The following is a 6,000-nucleotide window of genomic DNA, read 5'->3' on the forward strand; positions in this document are numbered from 1 at the left end:
AATGTTTGGCAATTGAAATTCAATGCAAAGTGATGCACTTAGGGAGTAGAAATCCACGGGAGACGTATGCATTAGGTGGGGAAAGTCTGATATGCACAGACAAGGAGAGGGATCTTGGGATGATAGTATCTGAGGATCTGAAGGCAACAAAACAGTGTGACAAGGTAGTGGCCATAGCCAGAAGGATGCTAAGCCATATAGAGAGAGGTGTAACCAGCAGAAGAAAGGAGGTGTTGATGCCCCTGTACAAGTCATTGGTGAGGCTCCACCTGGAGTATTATGTTCAGTTTTGGAGGCTGTATCTTGCTAAGGATGTAAAAAGACTTGGAGGTGCGAAGAAAAGCTACGAGAATGGTATGGGATTTGCGTTACAAAACGTATGAGGACAGACTTGCTGACCTGACCATGTATACCCTGGAGGAAAGGAGAAACAGGGGTGATATGATACAGACGTTCAAATATTTGAAAGGTATTAATTTAAAAACAAACTTTGTCCAGAGACGGGAAGGTGGTAGAACTAGAGGACATGAATTGAGGTTGAAGGGGGGCAGACTCAGGAAAAATGTCAAGAAGTATTTTTTCATCGAGAGGATGGTGGATACTTGGAATGCCCTCCTGCGGGAGGTGATGAAGATGAAAATGGTAACGGAATTCAAAAATGCGTGGGATAAACACAAAAGAATCCTGTTCAGAAGGAATGGATCCACAGAAGCTTAGTGGAGATTGGGTGGCAACACTGGTAATTGGGAAGCAAAGCTAGTGCAGGGTAGACTTCTACAGTCTGTGCCCTGAAAATGGCAAGGACAAATCAAGGTCAGGTAGACATATAAAGTAGCTGAGGTTGCCCACCACTGAGCTAGAGGTCCAAGATCAGATGTATTCTTAAACAACAGGCATCCAAAATAACACAAATAAATAATGAAATCTTATATGATTTATGTCTTTCTAGATGCAAAACAGGATAACCAACAGGAGAAACATCACTGAAGTCAAACGGTAACAGAATTCAAACATGCGTGGGATAAACATAAAGGAATCCTGTTCAGAAGGAATGGATCCTAAGGAGCTTACCCGAGATTGGGTGGCAGAGCCGGTGGCGGGAGGCGGAAATGGTGCTGGGCAGACTTATACGGTCTGTGCCAGAACCGGTGGTGGGAGGCGGGGCTGGTGGTTGGGAGGCGGGGATAGTGCTGGACAGACTTATACGGTCTGTGCCCGGAAAAGGATAGGTACAAATCAAGGTAAGGTATACACAAAAAGTAGCACATGTGAGTTTATCTTGTTGGGCAGACTGGATGGACCGTGCAGGTCTTTTTCTGCCGTCATCTACTATGTTACTATGTATTTCCATGTCATTTGCAAACCCAAGGTTACTATGTGCCAGCAGGAGCTTCAGTTCTTGTTCCCATCTAAACATTAGCCCCCAGATCAACCTGTGCTAAGTTAGCAGAGATTTCCCTACAACTCCAGCTAAACATTTCAGTAAAGAGTTCCCGCTATCGGCAGTGGAACAGGGCAGGCCACTGGGGCCATGATCAAAACAACTTTTTGCTCTACAAGGCATCAGTAACTAGGGAGTTTGGTGGAAGGGTAGGGATGGAGGGTTGACTTGTTTGACCCCATCAATGAAATAGGGATTTCACTGCCTTTTTCACTGCCTTTTCACAGCACTGTTCTTGGGGTTTCTTGATCCTGGTTTCCATGTACTATGGGGGCAGTGACTCCAGTTTGGGTTAGATTCCACAACAATAATAAGCCTCACTCCTAAGCCAAGGTATGCTGGGTATGATCTCAGTCTCACAGGTTTACTGCTGGTGTTTTCTTTACATCACACCAAAGACAGCTTCTTTCTGGAGTTCATAATATGTCATACAGACTGACAGCATATCAAGGTGTGCTTGGAAATTCTTTTGAATGAGGCCAGTTGCACCCCAAACAACTGGAACAAACAACTGATCCCGCCCTTGCGGAAACAGGAAATGAGGGCGGGACCAGAGCTGAGAGAGAAGGGAAAACTAAAGTGCCACGCCTGCACGCTTTTTACCGCTGCTGCCGGCCGCTGTAACCCCGATGAGGTAAGTCAAGATGACTTTTAAAATTCAGAGGGAGGGGGCCTGGAACTCGAAGGGAGGGAGGGAGGAAGGGAGAGACGACGACCCTGGAACTTGGAGGGAGGGATGACGACCCTGGAACTCGGAGGGAGGGAGGGAGGGAGGAAACGAACTTCTGGTGGGTGAAATATTGGGGGTGCTCGAGCACCCACAGCACCCACGGAGTCGGCGCCTATGATTAGCGCTGGACTAGCATGCATGTTAATTAATGTGTGCAGAATGCTCAGAGGGCTTTAGCGTGGGAAACCTGTGTGCCAAAGGTGGCAGCAAATTGATTTAAATGTACTCAAATGGATGTTAATGAGGTCATTTGGTATTCCTTCCCAATAGTCAGAGAATAGCGTAGAAAGAAATGCTGCCCTTAACACTGGAAACTTACCGCCAGCTCAGGGGTTTTGTGTTCTTTTAGTGATAGTGAGAAACAAATGTGTGCGATTCTGAACAGAATAGAAAGTGTAAGCACATGTTGGCAATGACATTCTTCTGTGCTTAAATATGAGCCTTTCAAGTGAAAACAATTTTTAAAGGCGCAGAACAGTGCCGATGTGTGCTTGCCGTTCTGGTCTTCCCCGGGCATGTGCACAAAAGCTGTGCTTACCCAGTGGTGATCCTTGGTTGGCTGCCACCCGGGGCGGATCGCCGCTGCACCCCCCCCCTCACTGGGTGCAGCAGTGTCCCCCTCCCGGGTGCAGCACGAACCCCCCCCCCCCAGCGCATCAACACCCCCCCCCCAGGGTGCATTCTTACCTGCTGGGAGCAGCCGCGTGGCTGTCGGTTCAGCTGGTTCCCTGCTCCCTCTGCTCCAGAACAGGAAGTAACCTGTTCTGGGGCAGAGAGAGCAGGGAATCAGCGAAGCTGACAGCCACGCAGCTGCTTTCTGCATTCTTCCAGTGGCATGCACCCAGGGCAGACCGCCCCCACCCTCAGTACACCACTGCGCTTACCCTGAAACTCTTGTGCACTTTGGGGTCTATGCTGTTGGCTTTAGCACCGGACTTTTGAGCATCAAGCTCTTATTAGTATGTCTGTCCCCCTTTCATCTGATTAATGCAAAAATCCAGATCTACAATGTGAACTGGAGTGTTTTTAAAGGCTTGATAATTCTTTCTGGGGGTAGTGTCAACAAATGTGTTTGCTTTGCTTATACTATTACAGAAAGGAATCTCACTCTAAAGATAGGTATGTTGGGTGCAGCAGTGGCATAGCTATGTGGGGCTGGGGGGAAGGGGCCTGGGCCCCCGTAGATTTGGCCCTGGACCCACCTGCCGATGACCCTCTTGACCCCCCTCCCACCGCCAACCCGCCGTCGCCTGCCTTTGCTGGTGGGGGACCCCAACCCCCACCGGCCGAGGTCCTCTTCTTCTTGCAAAAGGCTTCCTTCTGTTTCTGATGTGATGTCCAGTTGTACTGTAGAATAATCAGCTATTTGATACTGACACTTCCATTAGCTCTGCTGTTCTTGTGCTTTCTCCTTTACCAGTGTGTCTGATTATTATTTTTTTATTTATTTCTTGGGATTTATTAACCACCTTTATGAACAGATTCACCCAAGGCTGTGTACAGCAGGTCCAGTTTAATATAAAAACGTACAATTTCAATAACAATTATCATATATAAACATAAATACAATAAATGATGTAAGCTTGGAAATATGATGTCAGTACAATACAAACAGTACCATAATAGCATGGAAGAACATTAAAATAACAGATATAATACAATGTCAGCATAATAGCAATGAAACACCTAATAAGAAACACAATAGAACATGCAAATGGAATCGATTTGATGCTATGCTTTTCTATCTAGCTGAGGGGCCAGGTGCAGATATATAGATGGGGACAAGATGGGTGGTACAGAGTCAGTTGGGATAATTAGATGGGTGGCTAAACTCAAGGCAAAGTCTTTGAACAGTTAAACAAGATCTGAGGAACTGGTCTAAGTTGCAGAGCACTCAGCAAGCTACTTCAGGCGCGGAGTGTGTAGTCAGTCACCGTATGTATTAAAGGCTTATAAGAAGAGCCAGGCTTTCACCTGCTCAGGACCGCCGAGAGGGGAGGACAAAATTCCCAGGGCCCGGGCCTCTGGGGGGGGGGGGGCCCGGCACCGCCGCCGCAGTCCGGCCCACCCGCCCTCCGTTGCTCCCTGGCATTGAATTTCAGCGCCTAACCTTCGAAAGCGCAGCAAGCAGTGGCAGACCACTCCTTCCTTCCGTGTCCCGCCCTCGCCTGACGTAACTTCCGCGAGGGAGGGACACAGAAGTGTCTGCCGCTGTGGTCTGCCGCTGTGCTTTCGAAGGTGAGGCGCTTAAGGTCAGTGCAGAGGGCTCGGGGGTGGAGAGAGGTCCCGGCGACCTCGGGGGTGGGCCGGGGGGGGCCCGGGGGCAGCGGCCTTGTCCCAGGCCTGGCCCAGTCTCTCGGCGGCCCTGCACCTGCTTCCTGAAGTAGAGGTAGTCTTGAGTTAGTTGTAGCCCCTCTGGAAGTAAGTTCCAGAGTGTGGGGGCTACTCCCGAGAAGGCTCGCTAGTGCCTATCACATTCCGCAATTTCTTTTGATGAGTGATGCTCCTTGTGAGGACCTTAGAGGTCTCAAAGGTGTGTAGAGAGATAATGGCCCATTTTGTCTGAGGACTTTGAATATAAACACAGAGTTTTAAGTTTAGCCCTGTAAGGTACTGATAGCCAGTGTAGTTATTGCAGCTTCCAGCCTTCTATCCGTCGGGCTGCAGCATTCTGAATTAGTTGTAACTGATGCAAGCTCGTTTTGGTTTGACCAGTGTACAGGTTATTACAGTAGTCTCATCATGACATTTTATCATGGCATGGACCACTGTGGTCAGACTCATCTTAGCAATATATTGATAGAGATTTCATAGTTGCCGTAGGTGATACAGACAATTTAAAGGATGTTTGAATTTGTGGGATCAGAGTCAGTGATGAAGCTCATACTTCCCAAAAGGTATTTTGAAGTCAGGTCCATTTGTGTTAGGTACCCAAAGAATCTCTGTTTTGCTTAGGTACAGACAGAGGTTTTTATTTTTTTTCCCCCTTCCTAAACTGCAGTTAGATAGGCAGTCAGTTTATTCAAAGCTGTGGGTAGATCTGGTTCCATAGGAATGAGTAGTTGCACATCAGCAAGTCCATAAACCACTACTAAATGGACTTGGGAAAAATCCACAATTCCAGGAATAACATGTATAGAATGTTTGTACGTTTGGGAAGCTTGCCAGGTGCCCTTGGCCTGGATTGGCCGCTGTCGTGGACAGGATGCTGGGCTCGATGGACCCTTGGTCTTTTCCCAGTGTGGCTTTACTTATGTACTTATGTCCTCTACTTGGCTCACTTTTATTACATAGAGCAGTGATTTAACCTATTGTGATGTCATAGTGGCTCATTCCACCAATAAGAGCCAACCTCATTAGTGATGTCACAATGGCTTGATTGTATAGAATGTTTGTACGTTTGGGAAGCTCGTCAGGTGCCCTTGGCCTGGATTGGCTGCTGTCATGGACAGGATGCTGGGCTCGATGGACCCTTGGCCTTTTCCCAGTGTGGCATTACTTATGTACTTATGTCCTCTACTTGGCTCACTTTTATTACATAGAGCAGTGATTTAACCTATTGTGATGTCATAGTGGCTCATTTCACCAATAAGAGCCAACCTCATTAGTGATGTCACAATGGCTTGATTGTATAGAATGTTTGTATGTTTGGGAAGCTCGCCAGGTGCCCTTGGCCTGGATTGGCCGCTGTCGTGGACAGGATGCTGGGCTCGATGGACCCTTGGCCTTTTCCCAGTGTGGCATTACTTATGTACTTATGTCCTCTACTTGGCTCACTTTTATTACATAGAGCAGTGATTTAACCTATTGTGATGTCATAGTGGCTCAT

The sequence above is a fragment of the Microcaecilia unicolor genome, chromosome 11 (assembly GCF_901765095.1).
Source record: "Microcaecilia unicolor chromosome 11, aMicUni1.1, whole genome shotgun sequence".
Classification (NCBI taxonomy): Eukaryota; Metazoa; Chordata; class Amphibia; order Gymnophiona; family Siphonopidae; genus Microcaecilia; species Microcaecilia unicolor.